General features: G+C 42.6%; 1 protein-coding gene across 11 annotated transcripts in view; it reads left to right on the top strand.

Moving 5' to 3' along the window:
* Positions 1-20,368, top strand: part of LOC143782270 (poly(rC)-binding protein 3-like) — a 2,306,623-nt gene that overhangs the window by 1,887,514 nt on the left and 398,741 nt on the right. For 2 of the 11 annotated variants that reach the window (XM_077269556.1, XM_077269546.1), the window contains exon 1: positions 8,543-8,921. The exons of 8 other annotated variants lie outside the window; for them this stretch is intronic. The gene's annotated coding sequence lies outside the window, so the exon portion shown is untranslated. Of the gene's footprint in view, positions 1-7,835; positions 7,859-8,542; positions 8,922-20,368 lie in introns of those variants that run through there. One more of the 11 variants, XM_077269549.1, reaches the window with a different exon arrangement.

Below are 20,368 nucleotides of genomic sequence, written 5' to 3'. Positions count from 1 at the left end.
ATCTTTAGGGGTAGTTAGTTCTCAGGCTGTGACGAGGTGTCTAGGGAGTGACAGGAACATCCCACGGCTACTGCTAGTGTTGGTGTTAGGATTAGGAACTGCGGTCAGTAAAGATACCACCTCCTCAGAGCTCGTCCCATGTTGCTCTTTAACCACCAGGTCATATCAGTGTTGCTCCTTAAACCACCAGGTCATAACACTATACACAGTATAGAACTTATCAACCTTCTCTCAGTTCAAGATCACTGAGCCATCTCTGTATGGCTCCTAGGAGGACTCACCGACTAACCCCATACGGGTTGTAGCAGCAGAACAAAAAGATAAACAATCAACTATATACATTTCCGTGGTATCGAGGTTTATCCCTCTAAGTCCGGGGGTGGCTTTCGTGGGTACTGCCCACCACCGGCTACCACATAGAGTGCATCCACACCCTTAATGGGGGTCTGTGTACTCACGGTTCTCCTCGGGGTGATGGTCCGCAGGCATTGGGCACACAAGGAGATTGGAGCAATGACCGCCGGTCCCGGGGAATCATAGGAAGGTGGCACAGTCACTTCTGGCTTGTACTTGTGCACGTGCAAAGCATACCACCCTTTGTCTCCCCAGTGGCGGGTGTACCGAACGCGGTCCCCCGCGTAAAGATCCCGGCCCGGGTGTCCCTCGATGAGGTGCGCCTCCACATCCCGCCGGTTCATGAATACCTCCAAGGCGAGACCGGGCTCTTTGATGAAGCCCCATCCTCCCTGCATCCGGAAAGTGCTGATGACTCCATAGCGCTGAGGGCCCCAGTCCTCCTCAGCCGCCCGCCTAACCTGGATTTTGGCCTGGAGGTCCTTTTCCTGCTCAGCCCATCGGCGGAGTTCCTTCTTACGGGCCCACTCTTCCTCCTGTCGGCGTAGCTACTGGCGATATTCCCGTTGGTGGATAACCTCGATGCTCTCCCCCTCGGGCTGAGCCTCTCCAGGGAACCCAATCAAGTTGGTGGTAGCGCGGGTCCACTTGAAGGTCATCCACTCACCCTGGAGGTTCACGGGCTGTGCAGTGGGCCGTAAGGGGACATCGGCGGTCTTTAGCGTCTCCCACGGCCGCTCGCATTCAAGGCGGCTACACACCCGTCCGGGTGGTCTGGGTGGAGGGGAGTCTATGTCCACAAGCAGGGGCTCTTCAGCCGCCCGGGCCGGGTTAATGGCGCCATCCACCTCCGCGGTATCCCCGGCATCAGCCCTCTTCTCCTCAGCTTGCGGTGCCAGTGCTTGGGGGTGGCGCGGCTCCTCACTGGTAGCGGCTTTTCGCCGACACAGACTAGGCTGACGGCATAGCTCCTCCACTTCTGCCCCGAGAATTTCCCGGTCCTCGCAGCCTGGTGAAAGTTTGCTCAGCTCCCATTGGCTGGGACTGGTGCGGGCCTTCTCCCCCTCTTCTGGGCGACCTTCACTCGTCATCTTGCCAATCTGGCTCTACTCTGCATCGTCCAGGGCTTCCGGCCTTCCCCCATCCGGAGGGTGGTTCCTCTTCCTGCCGCCGTCCCAGACTAGGAGGCGGACCTCCCTCGTTGAAGGGCATATCTCCCGAACATAGTAGTACTTGTGGGGGGCTGGCTCAACTTTCGCGCCATTCTTCCAAGCTACTCCCACGACGACACGCCCCGCTCTTCCGGCACGCCACATGGTACCGCAATGGCGGCGGTTTTGGCGGGAACTTTTGGCGGCAAGTGGCAATGCGCAGTCTTTGCAATAAGTCACAGTCCAAGCACTACAAATCACAGTTCCAAGGCACACATGACCTGATTCTTCAGGCTTAAGTAGATCCTGTTCGTGACGCCAAGTTGGAGCGCCCCCACTGCCGCAGGGCCGAGGGGTACCGGGCCTCTCTGTCTCAGTTCTGGGGTTGTCACGGTGGCTAGACCCGGCCCGTGACCCTGCTGAGGGGCGTCCAATGAAGGTGGAGAGTGATGATGTTGTGGTGTGGTGCCGGTCGCAGTAAATAACGAGGACACCAGTTTGCAGTCTCTTTACCTCTTTACTGAAGGCTTCAGGATCCTCAGTCCAGAATACGGTTAACTGGGCTGCATGAGTCCAGCCGGTCCGATGGCACCTCCAGAGTTCCCTTTGCAGGTGGAAATCTGTGCCTACCTTCTAGCGCTTGTGTGTTGTAGTCCTTCCCTGCTGTGCTTACGGGATAGTCCTCACAACTGTTGTGTCTGTTTCTGAAGTTCCCTCACAACTCGATGATGATGTTCTGTTTCGTCCCCCAGATGATATGGCTAGGACACACCCGCATGACGGGTAGGCTCGGAGGTCTTCCGGGACCCTAGAGTCGCCCCTCTCCAAATGTTGCCCCCTATGTCTTCTTAGGTGATTTGAGTGAGACAGCCCGCCTATAACTGACTGTCCTGCCATAGGTTTGAAGTAAGGCCTGGAGCTCAATACTTCCTCGGCGTTTCCGGCCACCGGCTACGCGCCTCAGTAGGATGTTGCCTCGTCTTACAGCACGACTCCTACTGGTATTTCTCCTTGTTGCGTTGATCTCGTTTCTCACTCAGCACAATAAACCTCGCTTCTTGTCCTTTCTTGGGGTACCGCCGCGATGAAGTGCAGGCGCGGTCCCGTAACGTTCTTTCTGTTCGCTAGGCCTCTGTCAGGATCCCACCCCTGACAGGGACCCCCCTGAATCTTCCCCTGCAACACCCTCTGCCACAGGATGTTGCCTGGTTCCAACCCAGTCAGCTTCTCTCTAACTTCCTATCTAACCCCCAGTTTTACCAGATTGTGAGGAGTGGCCTAAAACATAGAACCCTTAGCTCCCCCCTGGAGGCCAGACTGTGAAGTGTATTGGTGTCTGTGATACCTGGTCAGGTGAACTCCTTCAGTGCCATCAGACGTACCATAGCCCCCCTTAGCGGCGGAGCATCAGTACTGCAACAACCAGGACTCTGGGGCGCTGCATAAAGCCTTCATGATAGAGCCAATTTTCATTTTTGCACTTAAATTTTTCCTCCTCTTTTTCCATGGGCCAACATTTTATTATCTGTCAACAAAGCCTTATGAGGCTGGCTAATCAAAAGAGGAGCCAGATATGCCTTCAGGTAATACACAGTCCACAGCGCTCCCATTCTATGGTCACAGGTCATTGATATTATCTCTGGAATTGATTCGCACCATCTCTTGTCCATACTATTTTGATTATACCAATGTTATAAATTTTAAAAAATGAATGAATTGGTTTTAGGCTATTAAATTTTAAAAACTATAAAAAAGTGTTTTTTTTGGTTTGCATATCCATTTCCTGAGATCCATAGCTTTGTTATTCACGTGCACAAGAGAGCTGTAGCCGAAAGAAAAACAACACAGTTTATCGCCTTATAACACTTGGGTCCAACACTCGGGCTCTCCAGCGCTACTACTGTCCTGTACCCCAAAGGAAGGAAAGTGGTCACTGTGGAGTGAGAACATGCTGAGCCAGGCTGCAGCTGTGACCTTCTCTATAGGCCTTTGCTTTTCCCCTCTATAATGAGGTTGTGTTTTCATTGGAGAGTGTCTTACAAGAGAAAAGCAAATGCTCAACAGAGTAGTTCTGTGATATACACCCAGTTAGTTTAAGAAAAAATGTGCATCTTTATTACAGGGGTGCATCATTTAGGAATAGAGTGGCATAAAAAAAGAAATACTGTTCTAGATTGAGTGGTACAGTCACAATTGAAGGAGTTTAAATTAAAATTCTAATGAAGGATCCTATTTCGGTCCACCATTTAGCCCAACGGTGTGCAGCGCAGCGGTGTTCATACCGTGCAGTAATGAGGCAGTAACCCAGTAAAGTTCAAAGCAAAGATATTTAATGTTAAAAAAAACTCACAAAATGAAAGCACACGGTATCCTCTGGATTGCAGCCGGGGCTTTTGCGTTTGCGTCCCTTGGCTCTGTGTTACCTCACACAAGCCGGCTGTTGCATAGCCACCTGCTCTGCCGCTTGCAAACAAACACTGACACACCCAACCCTTTACTGCAGGGCTTTTAAATGGAATCTGTGGCCATTGGTCACTTGTAAGACCCGGCTGGAGAGAGCAAACTGCCCCACTACCATCCTGTGGTTTGCTCCAAAAATTAAAGCCCATGCGGGGTTTACTTAAGTCTGCCTTGGGCAAATAGCTTGTCCAAGACCACACTTATTTTTATTCTGCATTACAACCACAGCTATACCTGTGACAGCAATGCACTCCAGCGGCCTTAATACGCTTCTATGCACATCCTGGGGGATACATAGTGTCCCTCGCTTATAATGCCCATCACTGCTTTACAGGTGTTATACAGAGAAAGGCAAAAAAACTTTCCTCTGAACTTTACCTGAAATATTTTATTGTATAATGCTCAAGGTGAACCTTATAGTTATTTACAGCAAAATTAGCTCGTATTATTCCATAATCGAATGATCTATTGGTTTCTCCAGGCAACGAGTCCACCATATATCTGCACTAGTGTGTGTATGAACTTGTCTGATTATATTATTAGTGCATAGTTTACGTAATAAAGAGTGGTATCTTTTCATTTTATAAAGTGTCATTGAAAAGTAGGTTAAATCTGATGGATTGTTGTAAACAGCATTATTCCTTTGTGTACATCTCGCTTGCCATCATCTATCCTTAAAAGCTGAAAACTGAATTTTAATAATTAATATACTTCACTGTCTGATAAATGAAATGCAGGCAACAAAAACAGCTTAACTAAAGGCAAAGGACTGTTTGCTCCACAAACATTCTTAATAATTAGAATTGTTATCTTTAGAATTAGACGCAGACACTACGTACATATCTCCCCTTCTAACAGGATCATTTGTGTTTTATTATTCACCAGCTATACATCTTTTCTCCATGCATCCCAGGGAAAGTGTGCCAGCATGTAGCCTTCTTTCCCTGGCAGGAGGCAAGCCAGGGGCTCCCTATTTGCATTATCATTGTGGATGGTTTGTTTTTTGCAGGTTTAACACTGCAATCCTGTTTATATTAACCTTTAGAGTAGAGAGCCTTCATTAATCGCTGGGATTGTTATTAAATCAAAGATGACATCCCATAATCATGAATGAGGTCATGGAAACGAAGTTGGCGTTTTCTATATGATATACAAAGGAAGGGGGGCAGAATGGGTGTAAGTTATGGGTTTCAATTACGGTTTGCAGAAGCTGTTAATTATGCTTCAGTGACTCACATTACAATTTCACTGACATAGCTCAGCTCTCTACTTCTCTTATTCAGTCACTATAGCTTAGGAAAGTGACCGTGGTGAGCCTATAAAAGCAGTAATAACAACGGGAGGACTCGTCTATGTTCTTGTTTCTTCAAATTAGTATTTTTTATCAATACCAGAGCACAGAAAAGTGAAAAGTCTGCTAAAATGGCTATAGGAAGCCTGATACCCTCCACATGACATATCCTAGAGTTGGACAAATTGCTAGTGCTAGTAATCATCCAAAACACTTGAGCCCTGATTCATGAAGACCAGCGATTTCCATGCCCATCTTGATGAGGGAGCGTGGAAGAGTCAGATGCTCCTGATTCATTAAGAAGGGCACATCAAGCAGGCGTGTCTGACGGTGGCTGGCGCCTCTGTGCCCTCGCCACTTACCTTAACATACCTTAATCCACTTAACAGTGTTATCTAAGTGCCCTATGTTATGAAATTATATATAAATACCATAACATAATTAGAGAAATACAGAATACGTCACGCCTCCTGACGAAGATCGGCGAAACGTGCGTTGAGGCGGCAGGCGGGGGTCCGGCTTCCACACTCCACAATAGGTAATACAACATACCTTTATTGAATGGCCTAAAGCATATTCCACAATGGTATTGCTGGGTTTAGCCCTTGTTGCACTATGCACTATGGCACTTTTTGCTTATGGACTTACGTTGGCTTTACTAGATTAATTTATATCTTTATACACTTGTGCTGTTCAATGTATTTCTCTAATTATGTTATGGTATTTATATATAATTTCATGGTACTTTTTACCCTGATTTGGTGATCTATTGATCTTATATATGCCATTAGCTTTTAACTTGTAGTATGTGGTTAGCCAGTTTCCTTATCCTGCATGATTAGCTCTACCTTGTTATATGTTTAATAAATTTATATATCTTGTTATAAACACTCTACTGGGTTCTTTCTTTACCTGAAAATCCCCTTTTTTTGGTCTAAGCACTTTCTACTTGTAACAATATGCTTTCATGCAATTCTTCTTCGTTGCCTCCTCCATCTCACACAGATCCATTACAAGTAAAGGTACCTTCACATTAAGCGACGCTGCAGCGATAGCGACAACGATGCCGATCGCTGCAGCGTCGCTGTTTGATCGCTGGAGAGCTGTCACACAGACCGCTCTCCAGCGACCAACGATGCCGAGGTCCCCGGGTAACCAGGGTAAACATCGGGTTGCTAAGCGCAGGGCCGCGCTTAGTAACCCGATGTTTACCCTGGTTACCATCCTAAAAGTAAAAAAAACAAACAGTACATACTCACCTGCGCGTCCCCCGGCGTCCGCTTCCCTGCACTGTGTGAGCGCCGGCCCTAACAGCAGAGCGGTGACGTCACCGCTGTGCTTTTACTTTCACTTTAGGGCCGGCGCTCAGTCAGAGCAGGAAGCGGACGGCAGGGGACGCGCAGGTGAGTATGTACTGTTTGTTTTTTTACTTTTACGCTGGTAACCAGGGTAAACATCGGGTTACTAAGCGAGGCCCTGCGCTTAGTAACCCGATATTTACCCTGGTTACCAGCATAAAACATCGCTGGTATCGGTGCTTTTGGTGTCAAACCTGACGATAAACGCCGATCTGACGACCAAATAAAGTTCTGAACTTTATTCAACGACCAGCGATATCACAGCAGGATCCTGATCGCTGCTGCGTGTCAAACTAAACGATATCGCTAGCCAGGACGCTGCAACGTCACGGATCGCTAGCGATATCGTTTAGTGTGAAGGTACCTTAACAGATGTCTGTTTACATGGGGGTTTGTCTTTTACTTCTACAGATGCAATCAATGACAATGAGGATTATCATATATCTTTCAATCTTTGGGCATGTTTACACTAGGCAATGATTGTGAACACTCATTCGAGAGATTATCTCTCTGCTTTAAAAACCTTTAAAAAGAAAATATTAGTTGCCAACCTGAGCTTTCCTTAGTATTTCCATCTATGCTCCCATGAATGTCATGGACATGCTGTTACAAGGTAAGTGCAGAGGGAGTCATCATGCCATTGCTCTGCAGACACAGTGGAGCTAAACAAGAACACATTTCCCAGATACACTGCTAGGCCATAAATGATTCATGCTATAATTTTATTAATAGAACTAGAAATGAGGCTGAAGAGCAGGAGGAAGAAACACCACATATCTGAAGCCTAATGCACGTAAGTAGGGCGGCCATGCTTCTTTATATTACACTACTGATATGTCACGCTAAATCAATGCCGGGACACATAGCGACCTTATATGTCAGCCATCCAACCTTGAGTGGTCTTCCTTCATATTGATTGCATCTATTTTTACATTTCGTATCCCAAATGAAGGCATGCTACTTTTATTCCACACCTTTCATGCAGCATGTACAGATTGCTGGGTGTTTAGAAGAAGGAAGGACCCATTTACTGTCTGTTGACTCCCCCCCAGCAACATGCATGCATTGTGCAGTAAACATGGCCTGGACACACTGCCGATTGCAATGGAAATGAAACCACTCCTTGTCCTCCACCCCCCCATAAACAAACAATACCCAGCACCAAGCAGCAGCTGTCACCACCAGAGCAAACTGACAATCAGATGCTTAGAAAGCACAGGCAGAGCACATGGGCTGCTTGCATGGTAAGGGACTTTCATTATTCTCTGTCCTGCCCAGTCCACCCCGGCTTTCTTTCCAACACTGATCTAACCTAGCATGTAGGATTTCCTTTGATATGTCAGTGCAAGACAACACGCCAAAGTTATTAATACAATAATATCCTGAAAAAGTGAAGTATTCGCATTCGTGCACGTCTCATGAAACAGACGTATGTTATTTCTGTCTCTGAAGAGCTATTACATCTACATGATAACATCAGCAGTTACAAGGAAACATGAGGAAAGGTCTCTGTAGATAGGGAAGGAGGTTCTGCTTTTCCATTTGCAGTGATAAGAGATTTCTCTCTTTGGCTGGGTGTGTTGCTGAACCTTGGGCACAGATCTCCAGCATTGTATACATGTGTGTACTGTAAGGAGCCGGGCTGCTGACGTCACCTACAGTAGTGACTGGCGGAGGAGATACAATGTGATGCTGATGATGCCAGTGCAATGTTCCAGTAAATGATGATTTCAGGATGCTGAGAGGAGTGCCAAATACACCCAGTCATCCCGTCAGTAGCAGCTCCTAGGAAAGCATCTTTCATGTACAGATTCCTGTTAGTCGTCCTCATGGATTAGACAAGGGGTCTTCCAGTCAGATTACAGTATGAAACAGAGCTGTCGCTCACTGTATGCCTGCTGTAGTGCTCTATGGGATTAGTACATCACATTCTCAGCCCTGACAGAGCCTTTGTTCACTATATTTATAGCTGCTTCTGGTCATTGTTGAGCAAAGGAGATTGCCCTGCCCTCTGGCCCTTTCCTAAGAAGATTTTGGGCAGAAGCTCCTCTCATGTGGCACTAATTGAAATGATTGGTGGAGGGGGTGTTGTGAGCTCACTGTGCCTGACTCAGGCTTATCTGTCAGGGGCTAAGCAAGAGGAGAAAAAAAAGCAAAGCTTTGCCTCATTCCAGCGAGGCTCAGGGCTCCTGGCCATCTGTCCTCAGTTGGAATCAGAAGACACATAGAAGGGCCGCACTCACTGTGACCAAGCTGAAGAAAGAGCATTGTTCAGGAACTCTGGCTGAGCTTTCAGTGGAGGCGAAGGTTGGTGCTGAATATAGTTCTCTTATGTGTTAGTGACATGGGGAATCAGTCTGCTCCAGCAATGTGGATCAGCCTATACTTTCCTATGTGTGCCTTCTGTACGCAGCTATCTAAGTGTATATCTACGTGTTGGGCTACCTAAGTGTATATCTACGTGTTGGGCTACCTATGTGTATATCTACGTGTTAGGCTACCTATGTGTATATCTATGTGTTGGGCTACCTAAGTGTATATCCGCATGCTGGGCTACCTATGTGTATATCTGTGTGTTGGGCTACCTATGTGTATATCTACGTGTTGGGCTACCTAAGTGTATATCTGCGTGCTGGGCTACCTAAGTATATATCTGCATGCTGGGCTACCTAAGTGTATATCTGCGTGTTGGGCTACCTAAGTGTATATCTGCGTGCTGGGCTACCTAAGTATATATCTGCATGCTGGGCTACCTAAGTGTATATCTGCATGCTGGGATACCTAAGTGTATATCTACGTGCTGGGTTACCTAATTGTATATCTACGTGTTGGACCACCTAAGTGTATATCTGCATGTTGAGCTACCTAAGTGTATATCTGCATGCTGGCCTGCTACAGAAGAGTTGTGTCCTGTATGCGCCGCACTTTTGCTTGTCCTGTATTAGTAGTTTACCTGTTTGAGGAATGTGATATAGAGTGGCTACTATACGTATATGAAATGTATATATTGCTCACCAGCACATCTTCTAGTTTCCATATGCTGTAAATTACATGTAGAAATGGTAACAGGCCTGTATTATAAGTCCTATGCACCTGCATTATATGCATGGAATAATTGGAATGTCTACATACCATTGATACGAGGAAGCACATTTAGCTTCTGTTATTTTTCACCGTAAAGATAAAGATTTGAGTAGTGGGAAGCGTTGCGGGTTAGGCCTGCTTCACAGTGAAGTGGTTAATGTACTTTGGTCACTAGTGGTTGCTTGAACAAGTCTGATCATACTTTTATGAATGGGCCGAATTATCGTTTTTACACAATTTCTTTACTTTTAAGGGAAAACCTTTTAATTTCATATAATTTTGTTAGCTTTCTGCTTTCATTTCCACAATTTTCTGTGTTTAATATTGGGGCAAAATGTTAACAATTTAGATTTACTTATACAATTTCATTAACAATGGAAGTTAATGGACAGTAATGTATAAACCCCTGCTGCATGTGAAAGTGACTTTCATCTAAGTTTAATATACCACTAAATATCGCCATAGCTGGAGGTCCTATCTTTGTGGCTCACTGTGTATTCAGTGTTTATTCTGTATTTTTAACGGAGAGGCTCTTGGATAGTTGTGACAGAGAATTGTGTATATGTGTGCTTTCTAGGATATTGCTATGAATATTAGCATCCTTTTGTATACAAAGGTGTTGTTCTCTTAAAATCGTATCCAATGTATCTGTCAAGTGTAATATTAATATTGTCCGCACGGATAACAGCATAAATGACACACAGAAAGATCTTTTTCCTAAGCGGAAATAATATTAATACATGAATAATTACAGCGTCAGAAAGGTCAGAACACTTTCTAGCATTGAGATTTTCACCTGCACAGCACTTTCTGATACAAAGGTCATAGAGCGATGAACATTCAAGATGAGTTCTTTTCTTACAACCACTACTTGTTAATCAGCTCAACTAGACTCGTAGCTATGAAATATGCAAACTTCTGAACTGAATGTGAAAATGTTGTATGAAACTGTTGATAGGAACCATTCCAAAGGCCTCAAGTATTCATGGGTCACACAGGACAAATCTGGTCACAGATGTGAATTGCCCTAATTGAGAGATGGACATTTGGCGGTTTTGTTTTGCAAATAAGGCTGACATTGTTAACTGGGAGAGCAGCTAATGGGTTCGGATTTTTGCTCTTTCATTTGGAATGAAAGGCCTTCTTGTACAGATATAAGTTTCATTAAAACAATGACATTTCTGTGCCTTCCACAATGTTACACGCCTAAAAAGTAAGAATTTTTTACCCCTTCCGTTTAGAGGCGGTTATTAGTGGAGAATTTATCACAACTATGTATGGCATTGGAAAATCTTAATGTATGAAACATGACAACCCAAATGCATGCATGACTGTGATAGCACTGCATATATTACCATTCTACACAGATCCAAGGCCGGAAAAGAAATGCATGAAGTTTCCACTAAAGTGGCGCATATATATATGTTTGTTGCGTTTATCACTAAAACTTAAGGATCCTAATACCAACAAAGTAGTAGCAGATTTCACCCACACTAATGAGAGCGGAAAAATAACCAACAAAAATGCATATTAGAAACTCGTGTATGTTACATAGTGTTTTCCCTGCCAACATACCAAGATTTTCAGCAGACTTCTCTACTAAAGGTTTTTCTACTGTGACATTTTGCCGAGTGCTGCATACCGCCTTTACTAGGAACACTTTTCATCCTGTAGACACAATGTAAACACAAGCGACGCACAGTGCCATGCTAAATACACTAATGTCATGTGAGCACATACCAATGCTGGGATCAGTAGGATAATTTTGGGTTGCATTGTCAAGGAATGTAAGAGTTCAAGGGCACTGAGAGCATGTCAAATAGAATATCTAAAAGAGAGGCACATCAAAACATGCCATTATTTTCAGACATTTATTTTTTTAATCATGTTCATTTTTAATTTTAAAAAAATTCTCATTTATAAAAGCACAATTACAAGTATAACAAGAGCGGTGAATAAAAGAAAACAAAATTCACAAAACAAATTGTTATGTCTGCCTTTACACATCAGCATATCTATTCCTATGCACTTATATCACATTACCACATTACCATTTCTTATATAATGTAAGACAACGTTTATACAGATTTGATAAGTATTTCCATTCCACTTAGTGGAATCTCCACATAGAAAAACAAATAGATAAAAGGAGAAACAAATGTTGTAAAATGTAAAAATCCCCAGTAACTTCCCCTTTACCCCAATCCAGCAGCTTTGTTCCAGCAGCATCTGCCATTCTTTGTTGACAGGCTATCAGCGTGTGACCTTTCATTTTATAGAAATTTGTGAGTTAATGAATAGTGTCTGATATAGTATGTTGGGCATCCAGCGCCATTTCCACTTCAATATGTACATTCATTAATATGTGTCGATGCTGCAATAGGGTGCCTACTATAGTTATAATATGACTGCATAACTTATGTTACAGCCTAATTAAATAATTATTTTTTATTTATGTAAAATCAAGGGATTAACATTACATTCTTACAGTCCTGGAATATGCAGTGTACTGAAATGTTACAACATGGTGTATCTTAAGGAACGGACAATGATTAAGTCTCGCAGTAGGTAGTGTTTTGTGCGTAAACAGCATTTTTTTATTTGTGCGGTGTCTTAGCATTAGCGCAAGAGTATACAGCTGGTCCTGAATGTAGGGGGTCTTCATCAGGTTCAAGTGTAATATAGTCTTGTCTATACTGTCATTTGGATGGTTTATGAAATCATGGCCAGATTGACTCCCTTTACTCCACTGGTAAATGTTCAATACCTTTCAAGCCATCTCATGCTTATGGTGCTAAGAGTTTAATATCCATTTTCTTTAGCTAGCATATAGTATAAATTATTTTAGATGCTCAGCAGCTTTTTAATCTTTTCTACTGTAAAAACCACTTATAAAAATTGTCCTCTTTCAGCAAGACTTGGAGATTTTTTTGTTCAGCCGCTTCCAATTTTGGCAAACTATGTGCTGAAGAAAAATGGGTCACATGGGTTTTAGCATTAAGCAGGAAATCCATGGCCGATAGGATTTAACTTAGAAGCAAAGGTTTATTCACTACGTTTAGTTAATGACAGTTAGAGACAGGAAGTGTGTGAATGAACTCAGACATATGAATAATTGTATATTGTGACAGGAAACCCAGTGTTGAGAATCAGCAAGTCTAGAGTAGATGCAACTGAGGTTTTGGAAATGCACACTAGGATATATATATATATATATATATATATATATATATATATATATATATATATATATATATATATATATATATATATATATATATATATATATATACAGTACAGATCAAAAGTTTGGACACACCTTCTCATTTAAAGATTTTTCTGTATTTTCATGAGTATGAAAATTGTACATTCAAACTGAAGGCATCAAAACTATGAGTTAACACATGTGGAATTATATATTAAGTGTGAAACAACTGAAATTATGTCTTATATTCTAGGTTCTTCAAAGTAGTCACCTTTTGCTTTGATGACTGCTTTTCATACTCTTGGCATTCTCTTGATGAGCTTCAAGAGGTAGTCACCGGGAATGGTTTTCACTTCACAGGTGTGCCCTGTTAGGTTTAATAAGTGGGATTTCTTGCCTTAACTTTGAAAGTGTCCCCAAGTGCAGTGGCAAAAACCATCAAGTGCTACAAAGAAACTGGCTCACATGAGGACCGCCCCAGGAAAGAAAGACCAAGAGTCACCTCTGCTTCTGAGGATAAGTTTATCCGAGTCACCAGCCTCAGAAATCGCAGGTTAACAGCAGCTCAGATTAGAGACCAGGTCAATGCCACACACAGTTCTAGCAGCAGAAACATCTCTACAACAACTGTTAAGAGGAGACTTTGTGCAGCAGGCCTTCATGGTAAAATAGCTGCTATTAAACCACTGCTAAGGACAGGCAACAAGCAGAAGGGACTTGTTTGGGCTAAAGAACACAAGGAATGGACATTAGACCAGTGGAAATCTGTGCTTTTGTCTGATGAGTCCACATTTGAGATCTTTGGTTCCAACCACCTTGTCTTTGTGCGACGCAGAAAAAGTGAACGGATGGACTCTACATGCCTGGTTCCTACCGTGAAGCATGGAGGAGGAGGTGTGATGGTGTGTGGGGTGCTTTGCGGGTGACACTGTTGGGAATTTATTCAAAATTGAGTGTGCAAAGCAGTCATCAAAGCAAAAGGTGGCTACTTTGAAGAACCTAGACTATAAGACATAATTTCAGTTGTTTCACACTTTTTTGCTAAGTATATGATTCCACATCTGTTAATTCATAGTTTTGATGCCTTCAGTGTGAATGTATAATTTTCATAGTCATGAAAACACAGAAAAATCTTTAAAAGAGAAGGCGTGTCCAAACTTTTGGTCTGTACTGTATATATATATATATATATATATATATATATATATATATATATATATATATACACTCACCGGCCACTTTATTAGGTACACCTGTCCAACTTCTTGTTAACACTTAATTTCTAATCAGCCAATCACATGGCGGCAACTCAGTGCATTTAGGCATGTAGACATGGTCAAGACAATCTCCTGCAGTTCAAACCGAGCATCAGTATGGGGAAGAAAGGTGATTTGAGTGCCTTTGAACGTGGCATGGTTGTTGGTGCCAGAAGGGCTGGTCTGAGTATTTCAGAAACTGCTGATCTACTGGGATTTTCACGCACAACCATCTCTAGGGTTTACAGAGAATGGTCCGAAAAAGACAAAAAATCCAGTGAGCGGCAGTTAATGTGGGCGGAAATGCCTTGTTGATGCCAGAGGTCAGAGGAGAATGGGCAGACTGGTTCGAGCTGATAGAAAGGCAACAGTGACTCAAATCGCCACCCGTTACAACCAAGGTAGGCCTAAGAGCATCTCTGAACGCACAGTGCGTCGAACTTTGAGGCAGATGGGCTACAGCAGCAGAAGACCACACCGGGTACCACTCCTTTCAGCTAAGAACAGGAAACTGAGGCTACAATTTGTACAAGCTCATCGAAATTGGACAGTAGAAGATTGGAAAAACGTTGCTTGGTCTGATGAGTCTCGATTTCTGCTGCGACATTCGGATGGTAGGGTCAGAATTTGGCGTAAACAACATGAAAGCATGGATCCATCCTGCCTTGTATGGAGCATCTTTGGGATGTGCAGCCGACAAATCTGCGGCAACTGTGTGATGCCATCATGTCAATATGGACCAAAATCTCTGAGGAATGCTTCCAGCACCTTGTTGAATCTATGCCACAAAGAATTGAGGCAGTTCTGAAGGCAAAAGGGGGTCCAACCCGTTACTAGCATGGTGTACCTAATAAAGTGGCCGGTGAGTGTATATATATATATAGCAATAAAATAGGACAATATACAACTGCCATTACCCATATGTAGATAAATGCAATGGAAAAGCTGTTAAAGCTCATATTTCTGTGTGTTATTCAGTTGTCCAGGCTCCAGCACCAAGCTTTGCTTCCTTCCTCTATAGCCAGGTTCCTTCTGTGCTATTCCACTTTTAGTTACTATGGCATTTCAGCAATCACCTCTGATGTAATTTTCCAAGGCTTTTTCAAGGGCAGCGCAGGTGGCTGTTCACATCTGAGTATTCCAGTAGTGGTGCACTTCATACCACGTGCTTTCTTAGAATTAAGTCACACTTCCTACCTTGTTCTGTTCAAGCCAGATGTCTGGATATCTGTTCAGCTGCTCCAGCCCACTATCCAACAAACAGCTACTATTACCAGCTAAATCCTAACTTTTCATGGTGCTGCCATCATCTATGCTAAATCAAGCTACCTGGTCACAAATTTGTCTTTACTATTCTTAGTGCTTCCATATCCTCAGTTCTGCTGATTTGATGCACTTGATAAGGAAATTATCTGTGCTGTTCCTGGTGCTGCTGAACCCTTAACTTTGCTTAAATAAACACTAAATAACAATCTAATTTCTGCTATTCTTGGTGTTGTCCATAACCTCAATTCTGCTGAATTAAATTACCTAATAGTAAACATGTCTCTGCCATATCTGTGTACTACAGCAGCGCTATTGTTCCTATCTGCTGCATCATTCCTGCACCAAGATATCAGGTTGCTGCACATGTCCCACTGCTCCTGTTCTGTCCTCACATTTAGCTCTGCAGCATCTAGTGCTTCCAGCTCTGCTTGTCCACTTGCCATCCTGCATATCGAGCTGTACTGGCTTTTGCTGTTCCATGTACCATTCAGCAAGTTTAGCTCCGCTGCATCATTGCCTCCAGTCCATGCTTCTCATCCTGGCCTATGGCTTGGCTTAGAACATTTTCCTCATCAGGTCAGCCAGTAACATTTTGAGGATTTGCTCATCCTGCTTGTCCACTAAAAAGAATGAATGGATAAAATATTAAATAAAATGTAATTGTAAATGTTCTGAACAATGTAGATTAATATAAGCCAATACAAAATATTGTTTAGTTACATGTAAAATCCCAACAAATTTCCTTACTGGTAGTTTCGACAGATATATTTTTTATTTCTTTTTTTTTTTAATTTTTAAGCTGTTAATTTATTAAAACTATTTAAACTATTGACTCTAATGGGGTTCTTCACTGTCAGGAAAGTGTAGCCCAAATGTATTAAAATACGTAACATAACAAATAGAGCAGGTACTCGCCCTACCCTAAGTCCTGTGCCGGCTCCCAGTCACTGCTAGGGCCTTGGTGTTTTGGCTTCAGTGATGACATACTATTGACAGTGCACATTACCTCTGTAAGCAGTGACTCATGTCAGCGGCTCCTGCAGGGGTAGACAGCATGAGCTCAGTGATTGGCAACATCATCATGTGCGCTGCTGACGTATCGTCACCACGGCAGCCAAAATACCAAGACCTGAGCAGCATCAAAGAGCTGGAACGTGCTGTGAGTTAGTACCTGCTTTGTTCATTCATTTAGGTATTTTCGAGCACTTGAGGTCTACTTTCATAGAAGCAGAAAACCGCTTTAAGGGTTTAACTTCAATAGTAATGTAATTTAATATAGCTAATATAAATGAGGTACATTACGACTTTCCTTTCAACATAAAATGTAAGGAGAAATGAAGATCAGACATATTGGATTTCAGCATGCCTTATCCTTCTGGGGTAGGACAAGAGTCTGGCATTGGCTTATCTTCCTCTCCACAGTCAAACTGGGAAATAGCTATCCTAGGTGAATAGTCTGTTCAGGCTCTTCGAACATAAGAATAGCATAGTACATAGTACAGGGTAGAAACTTTGTCCAACTCATCACTGATTTGAAAAGATATATACAGTCATGTGTATGCTCTTACATGTGGTGTTACCTGTAGTATATCTGGAATAAACTGTAGTAGAGATCAGCGCAATAGGGTCTTATCCGATGGACACAAATTTCACTCAGTTCAAATTGCACTAACCTGATAGATCTATTGGTAAGGCATATAGATCTCAATGAGGATTCCAGCTGCAGCAGAGCCACGGGTCCGCAAGAGACCGTATCAGATATGACAAGATAGAGGATTTTGTGGATGTAGTCCACGCTGCCGATAATGATATCAAGTCAAGGTGTTCAAATAGACAAAAGTGGTTTAATTCAACGCGTTTCAAGGTTCAAATGACCTCTTCCTCAGGACATAACCAGCAATAGTCTGTCCACAAGTATTGTGGACAAACTATAGCACTAGCACACATGAGTGAATATTAACACAATTGATTGCCACAAGTATAAGTTAACAAAAATCAAGGTATATCACATATCATCAGTGGCAAAGAAGACAGTAGTAAGGCAAAAGACATAAAAAAAGACTACATCACCTGAGAGCATTAGAAGTCATAAAATGCACCAGGAGGCAAAGGCAGCCACACATCCCCAACCCCAACGGCCGTTTCACAATAGCTTCTTCCCGGACAGATGTGGCAGACACTGTAGCACTAGCACACATGAGGGAAGACAGATGTGTGGCTGTCTTCCCTCATGTGTGCTAGTGCTATAGTCTGTCCACAATTGCCTTTAAATTAGACTTCTTTTTGCACTAAGCATTGTTTCACTATACACTTTTTTGAAGTCTGCAACAGATAAGGAATTTTTCTGTGTGGACAGAGCTAAATTCTCTGGCATATATGATAAGATTTTGGGCATTACATTGCTGATTATGAGAACCATAACTTTTGACACATGATTTTGGGCACTAGACGGCTGTTTTTGTCATGAGCTTTACATTGCATAGGAGGCCCAGCCTTTGACCAAAAGCCATCCCCATTTTGGAGGTTTATTTCCTCCCTGTTTTTAAATGTCCCTGTGTTTCTATGTATATTTTTAATTATGCGTTAATAAACTGTTATTTTAAAAAAATATCATTGCTGGAATCTCTCTGTATCCTAATGCGGTAAATGATCATTAGTTAACCTCTTTCTGACATCGGACGGGATAGTACGTCCGAGCTCAGATACCGCGCTTTCATGCAGGGCTCCGGCGGTGAGCCCGCGTCAAAGCCGGGACATGTCAGCTGTTTTGAACAGCTGACATGTGCCCGCAATAGCGGTGGGTGAAATCGCGTTTCACCCGCCGCTATTAACTAATTAAATACCACTGTCAAACGCTGACAGCGGCATTTAACTGGCGCTTCCGGCCGGGTGGCCGGAAATGAGCGCATCGCCGACCCCCATCACATGATCGGGGGTCAGCGATGCTTCTGCATTGTAACCATAGAGGTCCTTGAGACCTCTATGGTTACTGATGCCGGCCTGCTGTGAGTGTCACCCTGTGGTCGGCGCTCATAGCACACCTGCATTTCTGCTGCATAGCAGCGATCTGATGATCGCTGCTATGTAGCAGAGCCGATTGCGTTGTGCCAGCTTCTAGCCTCCTATGGCTAAAGTAAAAAAAAAAGTGTGAAAAAAAATGTGAAAATATAAAAAAATATAAAAGTTTAAATCACCCTCCTTTCGCCCCATTCAAAATAAATCAATTAAAAAAAAATCAAACCTACACATATTTGGTATCGCCGCGTTCAGAATCGCCCAATCTATAAAAAAAAAAGGATTAACCTGATCGCTAAACAGCGTAGCGAGAAAAAAATTTGAAACGCCAGAATTACGTTTTTATGGTCGCCGCGACATTGCATTAAAATGCAATACGGGCGATCAAAAGAACTAATCTGCACCAAAATGTTATCATTAAAAACGCCAGCTCCGCACGCAAAAAATAAGCCCTCACCCGACCCCAGATTATGAAAAATGGAGACGCTACGGGTATCGGAAAATGGCGCAAATTTTTTTTTTTTTTTTTTTTTTTTTAGCAAAGTTTGGAATTTTTTTCACCACTTAGATGAAAGAGAACCTAGACATGTTTGGTGTCTATGAACTCGTACTGGAGAATCATAAAGGCAGGTCAGTTTTAGCATTTCGTGAACCTAGTAAAAAAGCCAATCAAAAAAGCACTTTTTTGCAATTTCACCGAACTTAGAATTTTTTTCCCGTTTTCTAGTACACAACATGCTAAAACCAATGATGTTGTTCCAAAGTACAACTTGTTTTGCAAAAAATAAGCCCTCACATGGCCATATTGACGGAAAAATAAAAAAGTTATGGCTCTGGGAAGGAGGGGAGCAAAAAACGAACACGGAAAAACGGAAAATCCCAAGGTCATGAAGGGGTTAAGATAAGTTTGAGCCATACCCCAAAATTAGTTCCTCATATTATTGCATAGAAAGAAAAATAGGGTTTCAATAAATTGCAATGCAAAAAATTAAAACATGATTTACATGTGCAAAAAACTATTGCTAATTAGTAGCATTATATTTTAACACCGCTTTAAATTAAGTAATTATTTTTGCTGTATAGTTAACAGTGATAAAAAGTACTTAAAATACAATTCATGTTTTCCTTCCCTCCAGAGACAGCTAATAAAAGTTAATCAATAAATTATATTTTCCATAAAATGAGGACACTGAATGATACACCTCACTCCGCAAAAATAACAAGCCTAAAATAGGCCCAAATATGCAAAAGAGGCACATTCCTATATGCTGCTCTGTGGAGAGAATGTTCTTTTCAGGGTCAAGAATGGATTTTCCACTAGATGGTGTTGTAGTTTCCAATCAATACACATGTACACACAATACTTACTTATTTTACTCATTTATACAGCGCCATTAATTCCACAGCACTTTACAGACATTATCATCACTGTCCCAGATGGGGCTCACAATCTGTATTCCCTATCAGTATGTCTTTGGAATGTGAGAGGAAACCGGAGGAAATCCATGCAAACACGGGGAGAACATACAAACTCCTTGCAGATGGTGTCCTTGTTAGGATTTGAACCCTGGACCCCTAACCACTGAGCCACCATTCTGCCCTAATATACAAATGTAATATACATTTTCAGTTTGTAGATGAAAGCTAAAAAGTGTGGTTTCAGATTTGACATGCTATGGACCATTGTTCTAGTGATTTTAATGTTATCTGTCCTGTCTGTTTCAGTCAATCACATGACATCACTTTTGGTCTTCATGACCATTGTAGTTTCCCAACAGACCTGTCATTGTCACCGAAAGAATAAGACAGAGAAAAATCAGCTTGTATAGCCAGAACAGAAAGAGAACTGCATGTGAAATGTTTCTTAAGTTTGGACAAGTTGGAGATATTTTACTAATTGATACTGAGGTTAGACAGCTTATGTTACA

Source organism: Ranitomeya variabilis, chromosome 6, assembly GCF_051348905.1.
Source record: "Ranitomeya variabilis isolate aRanVar5 chromosome 6, aRanVar5.hap1, whole genome shotgun sequence".
Lineage (NCBI taxonomy): Eukaryota > Metazoa > Chordata > Amphibia > Anura > Dendrobatidae > Ranitomeya > Ranitomeya variabilis.
This window is presented reverse-complemented; position numbering and strand designations above follow the sequence as displayed.